Source organism: Anser brachyrhynchus, assembly GCF_964034855.1.
Source record: "Anser brachyrhynchus genome assembly, chromosome: 7".
Lineage (NCBI taxonomy): Eukaryota > Metazoa > Chordata > Aves > Anseriformes > Anatidae > Anser > Anser brachyrhynchus.
The window spans coordinates 6624868-6650113 of record NC_137701.1 but is presented as its reverse complement, the minus strand read 5'-3'; the positions used below and the strand labels follow the sequence as shown (position 1 = coordinate 6650113).

Sequence of the window (25246 nt, the reverse complement as noted above, 5' to 3'; positions counted from 1 at the left end):
TGTTGTGCTTTGAATATTACTCTTTTGCTTAGACCATATTACTCTGCAAATTCTACATCTCTGTTACACTTTTATTTGTTTTTAACTCAACATATGAGTCCAGCCTAGCTGTTTTGCTTCTTTCCTTTATCAAGCATAGATTTTCTACTGTAGCTTTTTTGGCTTTATTTCAAACCTATAAAAATTCATTTACCTGACTTGTAAGTTTCTGAAGTCACATTTTGCACGTGCTCAGTGCTTCCTAAAGACTGCCAGACCAAAAAAGTCTGGAGAAAAAAAAAAAAAGGAAAAAGAACTGGGCCTTTCGTAATTCCTTGTGCTGACCAGAGTATACAGATGCCAAAAGCCAAATCCTGTGGAAACTGAGCATGCCTCTGGCCAAGCATATAAGGGCTTTTCTTGTGGTAGCTTCCAGCTTATGTTACCTATGTTAGAAATATATTATTATTATATACTGAATTCAGGCAAACTCAGATAATTAGAGAAGGTGGATTCTTGTGAAACTTTGTTCTGTCACTGTGAATATTCATTATGATTCAGTCTTTAATGATGTGACTGCATGCTCCTTTTTGCACAGGAACCAAGCCCCCAAGGAGCAAACAAGATGAACGTTGATCGTTAGTCAGCCATTTGTTATTCAATTTTATCCTCCTTTATTAATGTGTATTCTTATTACCTTATTCATTACAGACTTTTCAAATCCTACTGTGAAAAACAAAATGACTCATTTACTAATGACATACATGTCTATAATAAACAAGTTCTTCACCCCCCATTAATTGGTTAATGACATGTAACTGCTGAATGGTCAGAAGGTAGAATTCTGTTCTTACGGCAATTGGAGAGCTGAGATTCAGCAACAAGGCAAACCACTATCATTGGTATACTTGAATACAGATTCTCTTGACTTCAGTTGCTGCTATTACAGTTCAGCATTTCAGTGGTTTGTGTCCTAGGTCTTCAATTTCAATATTTAGGACATGTCTACATGAAATACAAAAAAGTGTTTCATGTTTTAGGAAAACAGAAAATCATTTTCCTGCTATTATAGTTTGATTCTTTAATCAAAATAGCTAGCTGAGAATAAAGCAGTGCAAACCTAGCCCTAGAAGAGAAAGAAGAATGAACATTACTAAGATGAAGTTTATTTTGAAGACATGCTTGGAACTCTACAGAAAACCTCAAGGATAATTGGCAGGACAGAAATAAGAACAAGACATGAGCTTTTGCAGTATACCTTTGCCTTGCTGTTTCCCCTTCTGGCAAAATGAGGTGGGGGGTTGTAAAAGCATGACAGGCAGTCTGGATTACTTTTCAGATCAGAACCACCAAATGCCATTAGATGAGGAGCAATTTCTATGAAAATAATAGCAGTGACTGTGTAAGCATAGACTACGTAACATAAACATAAATATTTGCATGAAAGATGGCTGAAGTAAGGTTCTTTTGACCACTACCATTCTAGCATTTCCTGGTTGTTTTGCTATAACTGAAGATAATTGTCTGCATGTGATGGCAAGAGGAAAAACCTCAAGTGTAATTTTCATTCTCCCTACTGTTTTCACAGAATGACATAATTATAGGTGTTGGAAGAGACCTCAAGAGATCATCGTGTCCAACCCCCCTGCCAAAGCAGGTTCCCAAGAGCAGGTTGCCCAGGTAGGCGTCCAGACATTATTATTTTATTTTATTTTATTTTATTTTATTTTATTTTATTTTATTTTAGATAATACAGTGTTGATAAAGAAAACCAAAGAATAATAATAAAGATTTGCATCCACTGGATAAAGTGCTGAAAACAAATCCAAGCAAATTCTAGGCGTATTTGGAAGAAATGGCTATTGACTCTTCAAGTTGAAGTTTTCCCTGGGAATGAAATAGGGTGGAATTCCTGACTACATGATAAGTATGGATGCAGAGTGGTCTTTTGGATTTCACAGACACATTTCACATTTGACCTAAGATTAAGAAAATTAATTTTTTTTTTCCTTTGCCACATGACACTTAAAAAACAAACAACAACAAAACATTGTAACTGTTATCTGTTTGGATTTTGTAAAAAAAAAAAAAAAAAAAAAAAAAATCTGTTCATCTTATCTTGGATTTATTAAATGGGAGGTAATTGTCAAGATATCTTGTTACCATTGGGTTACTTTATACCTGAGGTTGTATTGAGCCTAAATTTGGGGGGTTTGAAACACTTTCCTATGCTCAGTTTCCCAACACACTCTCATGGTACTCAAAAGGGTAGCAGGGTATAACTCCAGTGAATGACATGGTCTGGTCTGGGCCATAGTAAATCAGGTAAATCTGTTAGTAACGTTTTCCAGTGACTGGTATAATCAGACAAACTGTGAGTGCGCTGGGGCATTCCAGAATAATTTCTCAGTCCCCACTGAGTTTGAAATCTCTCCACAGATGATTGCTAACACTGATGAAATTCTAGGTTTTTATTTTTTTCTTTTCATACTTCAGTGAGGTTTTAGCATGGTCCATTCCAAAAGATGCCAAAGCCCAGTTTGTACTGAAGTTGATAGGTTAACAACTGATTAATAATCCTGCGTGCTTTCTTTGTAGAGTGTCCAACCTGAAATGTATTATTATTTAAAGTGTCTGTTATGATTGCACACAGTCTTCAGCCAGTTTGTGAATGTGCTGTGCTAAAGCACCAATGTTCAGTGTCTGCTACAAAGAATCCTGAAATTCTTAATGTTCCAAGGCCCTTTAAAAAAACAGTACTTTTCATAATGATTCAAAGAGAGATCCCCTGAATTATACGACCTAAAATGACTTGCGATGGCTATTAAAAAACAGATTAGTTCAACGCATCCTATTTTTCTTTCAAGATTTTAAAGTGGTAGTAAGAGCACTTGTGGAGTCTGTATTCCGTGGCAATCAAAAACTGTTTTCGGTTTAGGGGTTCATATCTGCTATTCCAAGTTATATTCATCTCTCATGTATATATTGCTATGTAACACGAGCAGAATATTTCACCCTTGACTTTTTCTTTAAAAAGAAAAGTCAAAGGTGAAAAGGGAGTCTTCAAAGTCTTTTCTCTCTCTCTCTCTCTCTTTAAAAATATTTATTTATTTATTTTAAGCAGCATATGAAATCCTATAGAGTTTTGCAGGATGTTCTAACATTTAACTTTTCTTAGAGATAATGAGAAGAAGTCTCCTGAGATCTACTTAACTCAAGCTACGGGACATTGAGCTGCTGCTGTAAAACTCAAAGAACCGAAGAAATCAAAACAGTCAGGTAAATGTTATCTTAGACTGACAAAGCTTGAATTGCAATACATTGGTGTTTTTATCCACATTTTTTATGATTAAATTCTTTGGCTGTTGTAGATCCCTTGCAGTTATCTGATTTACAGTGACTCAAACCAGCTGTAAATCTTTTGATTATTTCCATAAATTATTCCTGGCCTTCCCAGCACTCCTTTTTGGTTTCATAAATCAAAACCCAACCAGTGAGTTTTGGCTGTTCTGGAAGATGGCATCATAAACTGTTGTCTTAACTTAAAAGCACTTTCCTTTCCAGCTTTCCTGATAACAAAATATTTGGGGTTTTGTAGTTGAAACTCGGAATTATAAGGAACATCATGAAAATATGTTCAAGTTCACACTGTTTTAGTAATGATTTGTAATCAAAAACCACTGGATTTCTTACACTAAATGCTTTTCAGTTTGCCTCTAAAATGCCAGGAGGACATGCCTGTTGTGGAGGGCAACACGTCGTTTACAAACTGCACGATATATTCAAGGTAGTCTTCATTGAATATACAGAATCATAGAATCACAGAATCGTCTAGGTTAGAAGAGACCTCCAAGATCATCTAGTCCAACCTCAGCCCTAACACTAACAAGTCCTACACTAAACCATATCACTAAGGGCTACATCTAAACGTCTTTTAAAGACCTCCAGGGATGGTGACTCAACCACCTCCCTGGGCAGTCCATTCCAATGCCTAACAACCCTTTCAGTAAAGAAGTTCTTCCTAACATCCAACCTAAACCTCCCCTGGCGCAACTTCCTGTCACCAGGCACGTGGGAGAATAGACCAACCCCCACCTCTCTACAGCCTCCTTTAAGATACCTATTGAGAGCGATGAGGTCACCCCTGAGCCTCCTCTTCTCCAGGCTAAACAAGCCCAGCTCCCTCAGCCGCTCCTCGTAAGCCTTGTTCTCCAGACCCCTCACCAGCTTCGTTGCCCTTCTCTGGACTCTCTCGGGCACCTGCATGTCCTTCTTGTAGCGAGGGGCCCAAAACTGAACACAGTACTCGAGCCCAAAACTGAACACAGTACTAAAGAATACCGTTCTTTACATCCAGCTTGTTAGTCATTAAACATGAGAGAGAGAATGATTTCTCTGGGATGATTTTTATAATCTTTTCTACACTGGTAAACACTCACTTTAACAAATAGTTTTGTTCTTGGAATCATTAGGATTGATCTTTTTAAGGATACATTTAATAACGAGTTTCAAAATTGAGCCATTTGGATTGCACTGTGTGTGACTCTTATCTTCCTTTTAAAGAACATTGCAGGCTTTTACTATTTTGCCGGAAAACCACTGTTCAAAAACCTAATCCATGTAATAAGTAAACAAGGAAACGTTAAGAAAACAGAATGTGTTTGAAGAGCTGCCAAGTTATTTTAAGCTTTGGAAATGATCTCATAATATGGAAAAATAAAAAGGAATGTAAATTACTTAGTAAAAGGTGGGAAAACGACAGAAGTTGAACTGCTGTAATTTTTCTTCCTGATATAATTCTCAGTCCTTTTGATGAATGATTCAAAGGAAATTGTTGTACTAATCATCTAAAACCATGATCAATCATTAATTTTCTGTTTTTTTTGTTTGTTTGTTTGTTTGGTTGGTTTTTTTTTGATATGATGATATTAGCAGTTTTATCATTCCGGTGTATCAAAGCCTTATAATGGATAATACAAGTAGAACAATATAAGAAATAACCCATTGGACATATTTTTTGTGTTTTTCAAACACATCTTCTGTCCCCAGTATCAAAGCATGAGATCAGCTTTAACTGCAATCCCTTGCTTACCATCCAGCATTATGTTCCAGCCAAAGTCCATCTTTTTTGCCTTACAGCGTGTAAAGGCATTTTTATCAGCTACCCTGACAGTTAGATTACTCAGATGAGTTCTCTTCTCCCTGTATCTATGGTAGCTAATTGAACAGTAAATAAACACATATATTAATATATGGCATCCCTTGGTAACAGACCTCCAGGTCCTGTTGCTGGTCTTTGTATCTGTTCTTCAAGTTTTGTATTTATTTTTTATTTATTAGATCACTTCTCTACTAAGATTATAAATTATATCTGATATTGGGACTTTATTGTTTAATTAAAGCATGACAACACTCAGGCGAATCCATGAAAAGGTTCACTTTTACCTAAGAGTGGTATGTTCGACAATTCTGAATTTCCAAAAACATAGAGTCATCCATCTGATTCCTGGAAAAAAATCTTGTGATGTTAATTTTTTTTTCTTGTGCTAGTTTGAACAAACAAAAAATGCATTTGACAAAGAGAAATCCATCCCAAAGTTGAACTGTAAAGTTTGAGAAGTACATTACTTATGTAACAATTCTGCTTTTAAAGCAGATAGTCAAATAATAGTTTATAAATCATGTTTTTTTCCCAGCATTCATGATTCCTCCTTTTCTTTACAGCAAGTTTAGTATTTGACGTCAAGAACATTTCTAAATGAATTCTCATGAATGATCTGGGAGTTGTCAGATGATGGGGGATCAATATCAGATGCACTGAACAAAAGAGAAAAGCAACTTGGTTTTGCTGCTTTCTGAGGTACAGGTACTAGCAAAATGTTTCACTTTTTTTTCTTTTCAAAAACATAAAATGACATCACATAAAGTGATATTTTCCTCTTTAAGTAGAACAGCAAATAAAAATTCATTGTGACTTTTGTTCAGTTACATGTATGTATTGGGAAAAGTTTACCTACAGCACTTGACATTTCAAAATCTGGACTTTAAGTGCTAAAAGTCCGTTGAGTAAACTCTGCTACCTTGTTTTCTAAAAATGGGTTGATAGTTATAGTTTTATATGGCACATAAAGCTCTTTTTTTTTTTACATTGGATAACTTGGTTTCCCACAATGACACTAAGAACATGTGAATGTTCAGTAGCTCTGTCTACAAAGAGGTTGCCACAAGGGGCATAATTTTGAAAGAGATGCTCAGAATTATGTGCACAGTTATCTGTCATTCTTAGGAAGAAATGTTGCATTCTTATCTAGAATATGATCCTTTTTTACTAGCTTTGGAATCATGCTAATACAACAGAGTTGATGTAAAGGCACAAATTGTATCTTTTCACAACGTACCAGTTGATGAGTTGATCAGTAAATTTGATCCAAAACTTTTAAAGACACTTTCCTGAACATTTCAAAAACAAACTATTTTTGCACTGACATTGTATACCAAAGAAGCTATTTTGGTGTGATTCATATCCTGATGTTTATAAACACTCTGATAATTTCTGCCCCAAATGATAGATGTTTCCGATTAATTTGAAAGAAATAGATCATATATGTTCTTAAATATCCTTATATTAGCATGTTCCATCTTGAAATTCAATAATTGAATGTTTAGTATTCTAACTGAGATCAGTCTTTTATGGCTCTCTAGTTAAAGTAACTCACCATCATACAGTGCTTTTTGTCCTGCTCTGTTGGTTTCATAGGCTTTGAGAGGCAGTGGCTACACACACATATAGACAGATTACTGTAGCTACTGTAGCCACTATAGGTCAATTTGTGCAGAATATTGCCAATAAGACCATTTACTATGCCTGTCAGTCAGACAGTATCCTTCTTATTTCTGTCTTTCTAACCTCTCAATTGACAGTTTTTCAATATACTTGGCTAAAACACCTTCAGACTTTTCTCCTAAGGCATGCTATTGACTAATTACTATAAATTAAATTACTATAAATTACAGCTACTCACACATATAGACAGATTACTCTAGCTACCGTAGCCACGATAGGCCAATTTGTGCAGAATATTGTCAATAAGACCATTTACTATGCCTGTCAGCCAGACGGTATCCCTCTTACAGTATCCCTCAGACAGTATCCCTCTTACTTCTGTCTTTCTAACCTCTTGATTGACAGTTTTTCAATATATTTGGCTAAAACACCTTCAGACTTTTCTCCTAAGGCATGCTATTGACTAATTACTATAAACTTGAATATAGAAAGAAAAATTAGTTACCTTACTATTGGCTATTATTTTCTGATTTTCCTGATTTTTATTTTTTTTTTCTGGTAAAACTGTAAAAAATCCAGAGTAAAGGCAGTGTCTTTCTCCAGATTCCTACAGCATGTAGTCCTGCTGGAGTATTCAAAACTCCATGAAGTTTTGAAGCATTACACAGAATACAAATAAATAGTGATAGTTAATAATAAGTTACTGACTTTAGCACTGAATATCACTATTAAGTTGGATTTAATTAGGGTTTTGTGTGAGAGTTCATTCTTAGTGGAAAAAACAAACAAACAAACAAACAAAAACAATAATAAAAAGTACATCATCTCTTACTGCAGCCAAATATTTGTAAACTGAAGTTGCTGAGAGCGTAAGTGGTAACAGTCATCTTGCAAACAGATGGGACAGTCCGGTGCTTGTGAACTTTTGCCCTGGGAAACAAGAGATAAAGGAAATGAGGGAGGAAAAATAAGGAGAAATGCTCATTAATTATTACTTATTAGGCAGTATTACCTTGCAATAATGGTTTCATTCAGGCACATTTGTATAATAAATCTCTAGAAATAGTATGAGTAATTCAGATACTAGCAGGTAGTTTTCATTTTGAAAATTGCCATTGAGTGTTTGTGTAGTCGTGTGTGGCTTTTCCTTAGCCACAGTAACTGGAGCCAGAGTGTTACTTTAAGCTATTGATGATGTCACAGATTAAATTGTCTGTAAACAGAAATAAACACTCTGCACTTTTGCAATCTGCTATATTTCAATCTTCTTGTTAGATTTCTTGCTTTGAAATCTAAATTAATAGTGTTTGTGAAAATGTCCAATGTGGCCTAAAATTTAGGTGAGAAAATGCATACCTAAGAATGACCATTTTGCTGTTCAATGATGTTAAGTGCTCTTCCACTCTTTCAAGTGGAAATCAAAATGAATTTCAAAATGAATTTATTGGCAGCATATTTTTATGTCTGATTCTCTAGAACTCCCTATACAGCTCAGATTTCATTATTGCAGGTCATTTTTTTTTGTTTGTTTGTTTTGGTAGGTTTTTTACATCTGGTTTCATAATTGGCAATGCCACACTGTTTCATACAAAGTGAAATTGTTACTTGTTTTAAGTCCAGTTAGGTAGGAAATATTTTCTAAAGAGATTTGTACACAAAATCTATCAGTGTTTTTAATCATTACCTCATGCTTTCTGCTTTCTGAAATATGGTTTATTATTTTGCAGCATCCTAATACACTAGTCATCTCACTCTTAAATTCCATTGACACTATTCTTCCACTAACTTCCACTTCTAACACTGAGACACATCCAGTACAGGTCATCTGGGATCAACCTGAGATTACTGCCAATATAGGATGCTCCTATAACCAATGCCTCCTGCTTCCAGTACCAGACTTGTCAGGTTCAATACACAGCCCAAGATGAAGTTGGAAACACAGCCTTTTGCTGGTTTAAGGTAGTCATCAAAAGTAAGTGCTATTCTAGAGTAAGGCTTAACAAATTTGATTTTGGATACTGCTGCCTCTTTAGCAATTCAGTTTCCAGTACCAAACTCAGCACCCATATTTGATTTCATGCACAGTTTGTTATCAGTTCCACTATACCAAATAGCATGAATATTTTGTTTTTTAAACTAGTTTTCTGCCTAAAACTTTTGATGCTAGTGAACCAGCTCTTTCATGGAGTAGGATTTTATTACTTCAGGGAAACACTTGTTGCTTACTAGGGTGTGTAGATATATGTGTGTGTGTGTATGTATATATATAATATGTGTATATATATATATATACACACACACATATATAACTGTTGTTGATTGGCTGGCTGGTTGTTTTTCTGACCAATTTGCCTGGGTCTTAGCTAGCTGAGGACTTTGGTGACCAATGATCACTGTGCTTGATGCTGTGGACAGGCTCCTATAAGATTTATATCTTCAGTAATATAGCCATGCCTTTATACAGTTGCCATTTCAAACACTGTAGAATGCAGCAATGAAATATTCTGAGTAGTAATATGATGTGTTATCTCAAATATGCATTGCAAAATCTTGTAACTTGTTCGGCAAAGGTAAGTTTAAAGATATTGAAGCTGCGTTGCCTGGCTCTGACTTTGTGCCACATTATGGCACATGGCCACAGACTGGGGTATGCATAGAAATGCCCTTATGCCTTTCTTCAGTGGGAATTACTGCTTCCTGAAGAGGACAGAGAGGACTAAGATGTTACACTCGATAAAGAGCATTTGCAAATCTTATTATTTCCACTTCAGGAGTCTATCAACTCTTTAAATACAGAAGTATTTAATCTAACTTAATGGTGTTCCCGTAAAGGACTGATAATTTTAAGCATGAGATCAATTATCAATCCTCTTTGTGTTGCTATGCACTCTAAGGATGTAATTGAAGAATATGCAGAAACAGAATGTTTTGTAGTCAGCAGAATCTTTGAGAAGTTTTTCAAGTTTATAACTTTTCTAAATTCAATGAAAATCTTTTTTAAAATGCAACCAACTGTTCTGAATTAAGGTCAAAACGTTGAAAAAGTAGTTACTATAAAAGTGAAAAGAAGAAAGCTACTTCCTCTGGCTTGGGTTTTTGTGGAAGCCAAAGCATGACTACAAAGGTTCATTGACATGATGGCAGAACATGAAAGTAGTTTATTGAAGATGGGAAAGACTTCCAGTAAAACATCAGGAATAGCTTTAATAGAACTTCCAAAAAGCCTTTGGAGATGCTTAGAGTTTGCATGTTCTCTTTGATTTCACTTATATTAAAAAGTCCTGCATGTGCGTTTACCAATAGCTGGCCTCATAATCTGCACATATCATCATTTGGCTAACTTTTTAAAGTCTGTGGGAATAGTCTTATGCTTATTCCATTGTGACTTTCACATTAAGGTTTTGTGGGGATTTTTTGTTGGCTTAGTGTTTTCTTGCCTTTTTTTTTTTCCCCTGAACTAGTTCCCCATTTACAGCAGTTACTTCCTGCTACTGATGCCACTTTCAGAAATTTTTAGTGTTTGTACTGTGTATGTATAGATACCTGTACTTTAAGCATATTTCATGAAAGTACAATACACTGCAAAACCTGGGCAAGACCTCACTTTGGGGAGGAAAAAACAAACAAAAAATGTTGAGAATGAATCTATTGAAATCTTCGATAGTTGCTGTAAATGTTTTATCTCTTTTAATTTAGAAATCAGAATGGTACAATAAATTCATTGTGACTTTAGTTGGCTTCTGTGTATTGCTCAGGAGTAAAGTAGTAACACAGAGTTTGCAGCAGTATTACTCTGCAGAAGCATATACAGTTTGTAGCAGTATATACAGCACCAACTGTGACCAGCCAAGAAGACTGGGTTATTTAAGCTCTCTCATTTATTTATTTTAGAAAATTTGTTTGGCTGCTTATCAGGAAGTGACTTGAGGAAGGAAGCACCACTAATTCATTTATCAAACACTGCTTTTTCTAACTCTTCCAACAAAATGCATATGAACTTATTGTAAGAAAAATATATTTGTAGCTTCTTGTCTTCAGTAACTCATTTTGTTACATGCAGCATGATTCATCCCCAGGAGGGGTATCAGTCATGGGGATTGGCAGGGGGAAGAATGAAAAATTCTAAGTGTATCTAAAATATATCATTCCATGGTAGGCAGTGATACTATTTCCAGCCTCAGTAGCTCAGACATTTGTTTGGAGGAAATTCCTCCAGCCCCTGGACCTTGTAGCCTTTGTGTCTGATCCTCTTGGGACATGGAATCAGAAAATATGTAGCCTGGGGACAGCAGCCCCTGGGGCAGCCCCTGGGGCTGCTGTCGCTTTTTGTCAGGCATTGAATTTGGATCACAGAAATTGAAATGTTAGAGATTGCTGTTTATACATTTTAAGGAACTGAAATAGTGATAACATTGGAGAATATTCAGAACAATTCTCGGTGACTGTTCAGAGTTCACACAATGCTGCTGTCAGTAAGAAAGAAAACAGCTGTACAGGAGTAAATTTGCAAAAATACATGACAAGCATGAGAAGTCCCTTTCCTCAAAGCTAGATTTTCTCTGAAGAAAGTTTCTGATGTCCATGGGTAAATTTATTTGTCTATTTATTTGTTTATTTCACAGAATCACAGAATCATCTAGGTTGGAAGAGACCACTAAGATCACCGAGTCCAACCTCTGACCTAACACTAACAAGTCCTCCACTAAACCATATCACTAAGCTCTACATCTAACCATCTTTTAAAGACCTCCAGGGATGGTGACTATACTTCCCTGGGCAGCCCATTCCAATGCCTAACAACCCTTTCAGTAAAGAAGTTCTTCCTAATATCCAACCTAAAGCTCCCCTGGTACAACTTTAGCCCATTTCCCCTCATCCTGTCACCAGGCACGTGGGAGAATAGACCAACCCCCACCTCACTACAGCCTCCTTTAAGGTACCTATAGAGAGCGATAAGGTCACCCCTGAGCCTCCTCTTCTCCAGGCTGCACAATCCCAGCTCCCTCAGCCGCTCCTCGTAAGCCTTGTTCTTCAGACCCCTCACCAGCTTTGTTGCTGTTCTCTGGACTCTCTCGAGCACCTCCATGTCCTTCTTGTAGCGAGGGGCCCAAAACTGAACACAGTACTCGAGGTGCGGCCTCACCAGAGCCGAGTACAGGGGGGCAATCACTTCCCTAGACCTGCTGGCCACACTGCTTCTTATACAAGCCAGGATGCTGTTGGCCTTCTTGGCCACCTGAGCACACTGCTGGCTCATATTCAGCCGACTATCAACCAGTACTCCCAGGTCCTTCTCGGCCAGGCAGCTTTCCAACCACTCTTCTCCCAGCCTGTAGCGCTGCTTGGGGTTGTTGTGCCCCAGGTGCAGGACCCGGCACTTGGCCTTGTTGAACTTCATACAGTTGACCTCAGCCCATCGGTCCAGCCTATCCAGATCCTCCTGCAGAGCCTTCCTACCCTCGAGCAGATTGACACATGCACCTAACTTGGTGTCATCTGCAAACTTACATGAGGGTGCACATTTGCCAGTTTTAGCATTGTTTTCTTCACACGTAAATGCACAAAAATAATTATCCATAGTGGATTGAAGACAAACACTGCATCAAATTTATCTGTATTTTCATTTAAGTAGAACAATCATCTTCAGCCCACTTTCAGTATTACAATGTATGGCTTCAACACACAACTACCTAAACGCTGTGAATAATGCAATAAATAAGTTCTTTGCAACTTCATCAGTATATGATGAACTCCTCATAATTTTAATAATTTAAAGTATAGGGTCCATCTTTTTTTTTTTTTTGACTAAGAGTCTAAAGTTGTGACAACATGCTTTTCATGAATGTGCCAGTTGTGAATGTGCCAGTGAGATTTGTACTATTTTTTTATACTCATTCTGCAAGTAACATGAAGAAAGCGATAAGCAGAGCCTAGCACTGTGTCCATAATTGGGTATTTATAATTTTTGGTAGAAATACAGAGATACAATAGTGGGTACTTTTGTTGCAGGACAGAATAAAAACATCTAAAGGGCTTTGTTGTGTGAATAGACTCAAAATATTTGAATAAATACAGGAGAAAGGGAAAAATTTTCACTTCAAAAAATATAATATGAAAGAGCTAATGTTAGATATTTTTTCAATAGTTGCTACTTTTCTGTTCCAATTTAAAGAAACGGGCAAAATACAAACTTGTGGACTTTTGGACTCTGTTGCAGCAGGCTGCAGTTTAAGTTCTTTTCAGCATTTCAGATGTGTTGCAGAACACAAGGCAAATGTAGTATTACAAGTATTTGGTTAGAAATCTAAAAGAGGAAACAGGAGATCTTCAGTTATAACTGGTTATAATGATATTGGGAAAGAGGCGAATGTGCAAAACGAGTATCCTGCTGCCTCAGCTGAGCGTATAGATTGCTTTGGAAGGTGGCCTGTTTGGAGACATTTTTGCCTAATCTAGCTGCATGAATCAGCAGTCTCCCACTGCTGCCTTGCATTGGGCTGACAGCTGGACAGAAGTCTTAGTGACTTGTCTGAGTAGTTATGTTACTGGGTAACACAGTGTAAACTTGAGCTGTCTGGAGACCTTTCCAAGAAGAATACTGGCACAGTCCTGCTATAAGCAAAACCGGAGTTCTGCATCTCATGCATCACAGACACCAATAAATCTTAGTGCTATTGTATTGAGATTAAAAAATATATATATTTGTAATATAATTGGGCTGGGCTGGAGGAAAAACAACTCTGGTTTCATGGAAGGGCTATGTTGTTTCAAACTGTCCAAATGAAAAATTTCTATTTTAATAATTATCATGGCAAATTCTTTTCCTTTCGAAGAGTAGAAGGGTGAGTGATTTAGGTACAAAAGCGTGATTACCGTATTGAATGTAAACCTGAAATGGTTTAAGGAGTTGAGTGCTCTGGCACTGGACTGAGCCCAAAACATTTGTCTGCTTTGAGTAACATCAGAAAACAAGTACACAGGTGTCTGATTTTGCAATAAAATATGAGTGTTATATTCAAGATTTTTGACAAAATGTCAAACTTTTGCTCAAGGTGAGAAACTTCAAAATGTTATTAAAGCTGTTAACACAATTTGTTGTTTTCTCTATAAGGGTGTTATAAGGGTATTATATATCTTAAGTGTTCTTTGTTTATGGGTACTATGTGAATTGGGGGAAGTGTTTGTTTAAAGATGGTTAAGTGGAATGTATCTTCCTTAATACCAGAAAAGAGATACATTTAAATAGCTTGCTTAATTGCAAGTCTGTGTACTGCGTAATGCTTAAATTCATGAGAAAAACTGAAGTACACGTTAATTGTTTTTTAAGCTGAAATGGGACAGGACAGGATAGAAGAGGTTAAGCAGCTTTGTACAGCTCTGCCTTGTATCCGGTGTGTAAATGGAATAGTATAGTATGGAAACACTGGCAATATGGTTTCTCCTCTGATAAGCCAGTGGTCTGGGAGGATGGTCATCTATGTCAGGGCACTGGGACTGGAACTAACGCTAGTAATATAAACTACCAAGGCATAATTCTTAAGAGTTCATTAGTTTGTTCAACACTGCTGTTACAGAGTCTTTGTGAGGATTAAATAAAACTTTGAAGGGAGTTTGATGGAAAATAAATCTATCCAGAGCCTTTGAAAGATGACTCTAAAACCTGAAGAAAACAGCTGGTAGGAAAGTAGCAATTTGCATTTAGAACAGATTTCAGTGGTAGATAGGACTGTGTTATTTATAAGATAGACCTATACTGCAATCAGGGTTTTAAAATCAGGGATCTGCACCAGCAGTCAAAGCGTGTGTAATGAGTATAGTTTTTATCTATCGAGTTTGAAATTAAGTTACACACTAACACAAGGAAAATATCAGATAAAAATAAACCCAAGATATGCTGCCTAAGGAGGCAAAATGCGAGAAAGAAGGGAATGCATGAAATTTTAGCATTTCAGAATTTTGCTTTTCAAGTTCCATATTTTTGATGTGCGATTGTTTTTTTTATGTTAGTCTCCTAAAATCTATGACCTTCTCCCCCAGTAAAATATTTTTTTTAGTAAATAACTTCAACTTGTTCTAAAAGGAAACAATTCTTTCTTTTGGTGTTTCTTCAATATTTGGAAATTATCATTCAGCCAAAAAAAAAAAAAAAAAGGATATATTTCTCAGAGGGGAGTGCGTATTTCTTCTGCAATGCTAAAAATGAAGTTTAATCTGTAATATTTGTTTTATTGCCATTCTATTTAGAACCTGATCTTTCATACACTTATAAATCACCTCTGATGGAGACCCCAGCAGCAAAATTAACACACAGCAGCAATTTTACATCTTGTTCCATATGAAGGACAATGATTTCCAGCAAAGAGAGAAAGTCTGGCATATTTCTGTCAGATTTCTCTTTATATGATAAATTCATTTCATTTGGATTTGGACAAAGTATAATATGCTGAAGGCTTGCACAAGTAAAGCAGTGCTGAAAACTTCAACAGATTTGATTGCTTTTTGCTGGTTGAAAGCTTGTTTATTAACCCATTTGGTTTGGTTGCTATTATAAAAAATCACATTGAATGAGTATGAACTAAATTGAGAAAAAAAATGGTTTTTTTCCTCTGTCTTCAGGTAGGCTGCCTCTTGAGTTGAGATTCTGTCAGATATGCTGAAGTATATTGAATTCAGAACTGTAGTGTGGGAATAAAGCAAAAATTACTGGGGAATTGGCCTGAAAATACAGCCTGCTTTAATGTTCTTGCAAACATTTTTGCAATTTCTGTGCTTCTGTGTATTTGTGAAATACAAATATACCCCACCACAGGCTTCTAGTGACACCGTTCTTTAAGGCTTAAATATATCTGTAACAATTTTTCATTGTCTTTCACCAAACCTAGGTATCTTCACCTTTTTTTGCCTAAAAAAAAAAACCAAAAAACCTTAGTACAGTATGTTTTTATTATCATGACTATTTGCTGAATGGTGGGCTGTATCAGATATAGAGTCTTGTGGCAATTGTACAAGAACAGTAACTTTATAGCACAAAAATATTAAACAAAGTTTCTTCAAGAACTTAATATAGAGAATGCTGGTTGATAGATCCAAAAATATGCCCTGGAGTCTTGGAGAGCCTTATGTTTTTCTTCCCCATTAGCTACTGATGGAACAACTGTACTTGGAAATTTACCAGAGTAGATATTCCAGAGAAAAATTTATGGTTAAAATGTTTTGTTCCAACATGAATAAAGCAAATTGAGCATAAAAGCACACAACCCTCTTTTATTCTGGAGGAATAGTGTCCACAAGGGGAGTTATGGAACAATTATCTGGATTAACTATTCTGGTAAACTTCAGTGGCTTTTTGTATTAGAAACTTTTTTAACAAGGCATGTGATGTTGAAAAGAACATCTTGTGTCTTCAAACAGAGCCAAGATAGACTCAAAGGAGGCAAGGAAACTAACTAAATGTTTAAACAAAAAGGATCAATATATGTTTGACCCTGTTCAAACTCACAAGAGAGGCTGAAAACTCAAGGAGCTCTTCTCTTGCAGGTGTCTCTGTTTACAGGACAGAATATGAGAATAATCCAGCACCAGACAGTGTGGACTGAAGAGGATACCTGAACCAGTTTACTGTCAAGAAGGCTGTGTCATCTCAGACCTCCACTGAACCAACAGGTAAAAATAGGTCTCGACATAGTTATGTAGCTTTGAGCGTTTAGGTCCTGCCTGTGGCTTTTTGGCACTCTGGCAGGACAGGTGCGGCTCTGTTGTAGCCTGCAGTAGGTTTGAGGCTTGCATTTTCTTGGGACTGAAGACTTCAGAGGCAGTTAAACTAATCTGCAGATGAATTGACTTTGAATCTCAAAGCAAAGCTGAATAATTTTAATGACACACAGTTGGAGGGAATATAATGTAATTCCCTAACACATGGTTACACTAAGTATTTGCAGATGATGAAGAAAGTTGGCAAAGAGAAGATGAAAAGTTCAAAGCAAGTGGGGAGAAGCAAGATCTTTTCTGCTGAATTGTGATTTCTGTCATCACTGAAATGACAATGTTGCACTCACTATCCATTTGTTACTGGGAAGGGTCTCAAGTTCTCAAATTTTAAACCTCTATTACTACTAAAAGGCAGTGCTACACATCAGAAAAAGTCTGTTCTTTTTCTGTAGTCAAAAGAACATACTGGATCATATTTCATGTATCTTTAGTATTTCCCTTGGGCTGCTGTGTTGGACAGCTAAAATATGAAAATGATGATACAAGGTTATGATATCTGCCAGGATCATCCTTTAAATTTAAACATCATTTTTATGCGATGAAGTGTAATCTTGCACCTGTAATTATCAACCAGCAGGGCATTATCTGTTCGGTTCAAAGTCGCATTGTGTCCAGAAAAGGAGATTCACTATCCTGAAGGTGATTACAATGACGCAGCAGTGAAAAAAAGCTCTAATTTTAGCAACAGTGAAAACCATTATTGATAGATATCCCTCTGTTCTTTTCAGTTGCACCCTGAAACTGGATGTACATATTGTAATTATAAAATATCAGCTCTCTTAGTTCATTGCGGACGTGGAAACATAATGCAGTAGGCCTGGAAAAGGTAAGAATTTGTATGTTAGCTTATGTTTTCTAAAAGCACAATTAATTTGATTTTTCATTGTTTATTTTAATGTACTTCAGAGCATATTCCTTCCTTTTTTGGTAACTCACATTCTCCAGTAAATATCTATTATTTTCAACTTTATGACTTCCTAAGCGTATCTCTCTGAATACATAGCTTGTCATCAGTATGCACTGACCAGACAGCTAGCTGTCATACCCTTGATTAGAGAAGAGCACACCCCTATTGTCAGTAGACCTCTTTAACTTAGCAAGTTCTGTGTTTTAAAATCTGATGTTTATCTTGCACGTAAGCGATACATACAGGTGCGAGTATGTATCTGATGTTTATACTGTATGTAAAAGTGATAACAATAAACTTTCAGAGGCGTCTTGAAATAAGTGCTCTGAAATAAACGTATAGTACTTCAAAGATGAAAATATAGGGAAGTTACAATGAACACAGGCGCTACAGGGTCAGCTGGTCAAAAACACTCTAGTGCATTTGCTATGGTCTGGTTAAAAGTTGATGAGTGGAACAAGTCAAAAAGGTGTTCAATGGGTAGACCACATAGATGCTGTTGATTTGTGAATGTGACGACAATACTAATTCAAGGATTAGGTGAAAGCAAGCAGGGAAAACCTGGTTTTAATTTTGATTTTATTTTATGATGCACAGCCATATTTGTTTAATTCAAACCCACACTAGTTCTGTAGAGTTTACTTACAGTTCAAAGTGAAACATTGCTAGACTAGCCATTCTCATTACATTCATAAATTATTGGTTTCAGCTGCAACCAAAGGAGGCACTATTAAAAAAAAAAAAAGAAAGTATTTTCAAGCTTTGAAAAGATCATGCTTACTTTTAGACAGTTAGGTAGTTCTAGACGTGCTACTTAAAATGATTTATTTAAGTCTATGGGAGCTTTATTATGTAGTCTAGAAACAGGACATAATATTTAAACTTTATAGTAAATAACTTCAGCAGTAAACACTGCTTGAACAGAAATAGGAATGATTTCTTTATCTTGGCACCTATTGTAGGGAACTGGACTGGATGGCTTAGAATTTCATCATGTAGATCTGTTCTAGTTAAAGCCATATAATATTACGTTGTGAATAAAGAAGGGCCAGATGGAATTCAAGGAAGGAAAAGGGAAAAGTGTGTGTAAAGTTGCCACCCTATCCTTTTTCTTAAATATATGTGCAATGTCTACTAATATTAATGGAAGAAATTTCAGCCTGACTTTTAACATTTCCTCTTATAAGCATGTGTGGGCCTGGAAAGGAAATGGCGCATGTGTGCAAATAGAGGGATAATATGCAATTATTCTTCATTCTGAAGTACTTGTCTTTGACAATGATAGAAGAGAGTGGTATTGGAGTTCTTAAATCACTGACATGCCATACATGGTTTTTGATTTGTTTTGTTGTTCGGCTGGTTTTTATGCCATGCAGGTATGCAATGTAACATCGCTCCATTGGCTTTGCAAGCTCATATTGTCTTTGTGTATTTGGAGTATTGCCACTGGCTCTCTGTGTTCATACCATCCATGTATGTTTAGTAATTTCATGCTTCTGCTGGATTAGAAATATGCCGAATTCTTAGACTTGTCTGGCTTTCAACTTGCAGCTGCCTCTGCTTGTAGAATCTGATGGGGATTCCTTCTCCCTTTAGTTGTTTCAACAGCATTAAAAAGGCATAAACTGGGAATGATTGAGGAGAAGGCCAGAGATTCCACAGCACAATAAGGAGCGCACAGCCAGAAAGCCAGCTCAGTGCATTCTTCCTTGCAGGAAGGCGCAATGCCAGTTACTCCCTAGTGCCAGAACAACTTTACTTTACAAACAGAACTGAGGAAATGGGTGTGAGTAAGATAGGCTAGCTGAGGCTAAGCTAGCTTCATTCTTATGCCAAGTGTACCTCAACAAAAAACAGAAAGTCTGTGAGTGCTCATGACTTGCCTACTGCTCGCCCCCTGTGGTCCCTGTACAGCTGGCATGGTTGGGAAAAAGAAGCAGGGCAGGAGCAATAGTAGGTCCAGTTTCCAAGGCTTTTAAGACAGCTGTTAGAAGGAAAAAATCTTGCAGGGATGTGGATACCCACTGGTGCTGGTGTTTGGTGAAAACTAAGAAATGAGGGGAGGAAGAATGAAAAAATGACATCAATGATAGTGAAGTAGGGATGTCAGAGAAAGGTGGTGGGAAAGACAGTAAGGGGTAGAACACAGAATGTTTTGTTAGACCTTCAAAAAATGTGTTTTTTTTTTTTTATTGCAATTAACTGTTCTTATTTCCATGCAAATGGTATATGACTTGTTAAAAAATATTTTTTTCATTATCTAATGAAATAACATGCACTGTATACAGTACTATTATTGTCTGCAAAAAAAACAACACCCACTTTTCTAAAATTCTAGTACTAACATGTTTCTATTTTTGCTTTCAATATTTTTCTTATTTCTGTGAAAGCTTCCTGATTCAACTTTGTTCATTAAGAATTTCTTCTATTTCAGCTACAAATCATTCTAATCAGCTTTTTAATTACAGTTAGAGCAGGCTATTTACAGAACTCCTTACTTCTATAAACAAATCCCTGGAGGGAAAAATAAGAGAAAAAAAAAAAAAAAAGAGGTGAATAGCTTTAAATGAAAATGAAAAAAAATAAATAGTTATACCTCACAGAAAATACAGAGTTGAACTGGAAGGGGCTATCTGGGTCAGAGGCCAAACCTTGAAATGATCTGAAATTGAATTAGTTACACCACAGCTATTTGATTAAAAATAAATAACTAATAATGAAGGAATTGATGTTCTAACTTTCTGAATTCTTGTAGTCAGTTCATTGCTTCATCTAGATCAAGTTTATCAAAGTTATGTTAAACTGAGATGATTTTTCCAATAGAGCTGTGAATATGAAAAATGGGGCAGTATCACTGTACCTTTTAAAAACTCCAGAATATTAATATATTCTTTCTGGTCACTTTGCAAGTCATCTGTGATTGCTTTCTGTGAATTTTGTTCTTGTCTCAGATTCTGAAGTATCCACGGTGATGATCTACCCACAGAATATTGAAAGAGGTCCTTGAACAAGGAAACCCTTTTAACTGGTATCATCTGCCCAAAATGTCCTGGATGGAGCCTGTATCTGAAGACAGTTTCTGGCTTCCATTAGGAATCACAAGATATGAGTCCCTTGTGAATAGTAGAAACAAATTGGACTATGGACAGTGTACTGTGGAATATATGACCACAGAGCCTTCTGGGAAACCTAGCCCAATGCACTTTTGAGCTCTGTTAAATGCACATATTTGGCTCATATTCAAAGTTAACTAAATGAAATATGATTATTTGTATTCCTAGCTTTTCACTGACATTTAAAGAATTAAGTCCATTGGCATTTGGGGGTATTAAAATAGGCACAAAATAGTTAATGCTACCCTTTTTTCCTTTAAGTCCAGTATAGCCAACAATGGTTTTATTATCATATGCATCATAGTGCTTACAAAGCGTTTGACGGGTATTTCTGTTCACTGTAATCTACTTTTTGTAACATTGAAAGATTGTTGCTCACTACTAATTTAATATTTTGTTTTCTTATATATTTATATGTGAAGCTATTGCATTTACAACAGACTGCCACAACACACAGGAATAGTCTGTGACTATCCTTTGAAAGGAAGAGAGCTGATACCCACCAGTTTTACTGCACCGTGTCAAAGACATCACCAATTTAGCAGTGATCCATAGCCAATGCACCGAAGACCTTCAGAATAACTTCCTCTGCTACAGTCACATACATCAGATTTAATTTGCAAGTATCAAGGTAAGGAGCTAAGCAAATATGTAATTCTATTCCAGTTTATTTTCTACCTTAATAATTTGTGCAGTTGATATTTCCTTATGTATGTATTTGCTGTAGAACTTTAGGTTTCACCCCTAAATCCTGCCCTGAATGCCGGCCATAGGCCTACTGAGAACTTCAAACCATTTCTCTACATACTAGAACATGTTCTTTTAGGACACAGTGAAAGACAGACTATAACCTACACTAGGCAGCAGGTGGCTTGCATTCTTGGTCAACTCTACCTCCAGCAGAGCTAAGAAACTCAGTTTAGGTCTTCTGCACTTACCCCTAATGCTGGATTTAACCAGACAACATGTTCATAAAACATGCTTTAGCTGTTTGGATTTTTCTTTATTTATATTGTTAAATTCGGCTAATATATTAAGCTTTATGTAGAGCTTAGGAACATGGTTTAATGGTAGACTTGGCAGTGCTACGTTAAAAGTTGGACTAGATGATCTTAGAGGTTTTTTCCAACCTAAATGATTCTATGATTCCATGTGAGTTAGCACTAATCAGAAGGTATTTTTTTCCCTTTGTAATAGTTTACATTTAGAAAGTTGTGAGTTTGAGGGGAAAAAAACGCTCTGGAATTATCAGTAGAAAGTGGAGTTGCAAATATCTTTACAATTTAGTGTGCACACTGCTATTTTGGAAATATATAATTATGTATTAATATATTAATTTATATTATATTGAATATATTTATATTAAATCTTAAAACATTTTAATATAAAAAGAATCATATGTTATTTGTCTCAAATGAAGCATGAACTTCATGTGGATCAATTTAAACTCTTCATTTAGTCAGTCTGTTTCATTACAAATATACATCTGTGGGATGGTAGATAATCATTCTAATTATAACCAGGAGGCTGTCAGCTCTGAACTTCCAGACAGGCTCTTGTTACTGTGCAGAGCCCAGCTCCTGAAAAGAGAATGGTAGCAGTGTATAAGTATGAAGTGATAGAAGAAAAAAAATTTTAGCTTTTTTTTCATGGATTATTATTTATAGGAGTAGAGTACGTATAACTAGAACTCTTGCTTAGGCTTTTTCATGAGACTTGAGAAAGGTAAAACAAATTTTTTTCCCTTTTTTTTTTTTTTTGTGTGTGTGTCTAGACCAGTGTTTGCTTATTTGTTAAATGTATTTTGTGTGTTACTGCTATTGCAATATAAGTAATTATCCTGCTGTTCCTGAAGTGTATAACTTTCTATAGTTATTGCTGCTGGCATAGTGTAATAGCTCGAATTGTAGCACTGTGTAATCTGCATTGTGGCCTTTAGCAGCCAGATGCCTGCAGCCTGTGTCACTATATCCACCTGCTTTCCCCCCATCCTCCACTTGCTTATTCTAGGTTCTAGAATGGATTTGAACATGAAGTATTCCAAGTGTTGCACTAACCAAAACGTTATGTAATACAGAGTTTTGCATTTTGAACGTTGTAGCTGCAGTATTAAGGAGAAGCACCAATTGGTAGAGATCAGTAAGCCATACCCTTAGCTGGAATAAATAGATACAGAAGAGTATTAGTCAATCTGTAACAGTATCTACTGGTGGACATTCAGTCCTCACCAAAAGCGTTCTACATAATAACCTAGAATTACAGGTTCCTGCACAAATGTCAGGAACGGGAACTGGGAGATTGGACATTATTACCACATTGTAAAATATTTTTATCCTACACACAATAGTATTAAGACCCAGAATTAAGAGCCTAAATACACCTTGGCTTAATTGGGCACTTTTTTTCCCTTGAGTTATGGCTTTTGCTCAGGTTTCCTTCTATACAGGTGTTGAAATGAGATTTCAGAACCAAATTGTTTTAAAGCTGCAGGAAAACAAAAACAATTCCTTCCTTTTCCTTAGCCCTCAACCACTACCACGCATCCTTTTCGGACAACCAACTGCAGTAAGTATTCTGTCTCACTTGAAGCAAGTAGATGCACAGCTTTTTTTTTTTTAGATTTTTTTTTTTGTTTGCTTTTATATATACTGCTTTTTCTCTTACCAAGAAATAAACGGAGCTAGGTTAAACAACTGAGTCCAATACAGCCTTACCTACTTGACTTTCCACAGTGTTTTGACTTATTTTTTTAGCAGTAAGTCACCATTCAGCTCTAAATGTGTTTATCTTTCTATTCTTTCTTTGTCCCTTAAAAACACCAGCCCATATATCCCTAGTCCATTAAAATAATAATAATAATAAACTAGTCATTTTTCCTACTGTTTTAGCACTTCTTCACTCTCACACTTTGACAGCCTCCCCCCCCCCCCCCAACAAAAAAAAAAAAAAGGTGGAAAAAAAATTAACTTTTTTCCTAGAACTGAGTAACCCAATGTGTTGCTATTTATGATAATACAGAAAGCAGGCTGAAAATGCTGAGCTGTTGCTGGTCTTGAACATCTTATAAAGGTACGTAAATACATATATATAAATATACAGGAGACAGCAGAATATAGCAGACAGAACCTTGGTAGCACATCGGAGGCTTCCAAATATTTGCGATCTTCCATCATTCAGTGTCCTAAGTACAATGTTAATCCATCAATTGGACACAGCCTAAGACCCCAAATGGTCACAGGTTAAACCACTTAACTAAGCCATCTTTCAGCTTTTCCACGTGTACAACGAAAGACTGATTTTTAACCACTATTTGTAAACAGTTTGGAGAGCTTTTCCTAAAACTAGCAAACAACAACAACAAAACAAGCCAAAAACCAGAAATGCGCGCACACAAAAAAATTCAAAATGCTAGTATATTTACTTGCACTTAAGAGTATATAATCTGTATCATATGTATCATATAGAGAGAGATCTCTATAGCACTTAGTTGCAATTAGAGTATATAATATATATATATATATATATAAGCTGTTTCTGCAACTTATAATTCTATCAAAATAATTGAAGTAGCTAAAACTGGAACAATGAATATTGTATCACAGCTCAACAGAAATGAAATTTAATTACCAAGTAAGGTAAGATTTCTAACCTTATTTCAGTTGGGTTATATTACCTCCCACTTGAAAACAGGTTAAGGGTGAGGGGACATTGTAACTCTTGCAGCAAAGGCCTTAATTAATCAACTATAAATTAACAGGTGTTCTTTTCTCGGTTTCTTTTTCTGCCATCTTAGCTTTTAATCTTCTAGTGTCACAAGGAAACTTTAAACAGTCATCATTATGTGCCCAATTGTAAATAATACCTCTGAAATTAGGATGTTCAGGCTAGGGGCAATGACATTGAACTCCTTCTCCTGGCTATAGGCTAGCTAATAGCCAAGAACCAAAATGCTTATTCCCCCATATAAGACTTAAAAATTCTAGATGGGGATTTCTTATACACCTTTAACAGAAGTCTGCTGAAGGAGAGATGTTTCCTGTCACTTGAGCTGTAAGCCATACCTTCAGTTCACCCAGACACAAAACCTAGGAGCAGCACTGAGAAACAAAAAACGATAGAAACAGTTTGTGTTACTCTAAAGTTATTGCACAGATTTTTTTTAAGAGCCACGGTAGAAACTCACTCAAGTAGGTATATAAATATATACATTTTTGAAGCAGTATGTTTCATTTAAGGACCAGGTAAGTTGTCCAGCTCTAAATTTAACGGAATTTACTCAAGGACATGCATAAAGAACACCTACCTTCCCAGTTTCTGATGACAGAGTGAGTTAACCAGGATTACTGTAGATTTCACTTGAAAATAGATGGCTAAATTTCACATCTTGTCACTGTAGGTAGACGCATACTTAATTTGGTTAACTTATAAAACTCAGACCTGCAGCAGTGTGTACAGAGACAGTTCGCCCAATGTGACTGCAGTTATTTTGCTTCCTCACTAGAGCTGCTACACCCACACAGTGCAGAGGCTTGTGCCTATGCTGAGGTACAACTTCAGTATATTCAAAGACCACAATGCTACAGATTTAAAACATGTATGTGCTTAATACTATTGTGCAGATTCCATCAAGCCTATCTGAAGGAAAACAAGCAAACAAAAAACTAACCACAACCAAAAAAACTCATTCTTTCTGTG

The 25246-nt window shown here is 36.2% G+C and overlaps 1 long non-coding RNA gene across 1 annotated transcript in view; it reads left to right on the top strand.

Annotated features, from left to right (window-relative positions):
- Window positions 1-25246, top strand: part of LOC308197805 — a 128942-nt gene that overhangs the window by 96007 nt on the left and 7689 nt on the right. The window contains exons 6-10 of the long non-coding RNA XR_013953289.1: window positions 1568-1659; window positions 3158-3258; window positions 16301-16426; window positions 17260-17357; window positions 20390-21182. This is a non-coding gene — a long non-coding RNA (uncharacterized lncRNA). The remainder of the gene's footprint in view (window positions 1-1567; window positions 1660-3157; window positions 3259-16300; window positions 16427-17259; window positions 17358-20389; window positions 21183-25246) is intronic.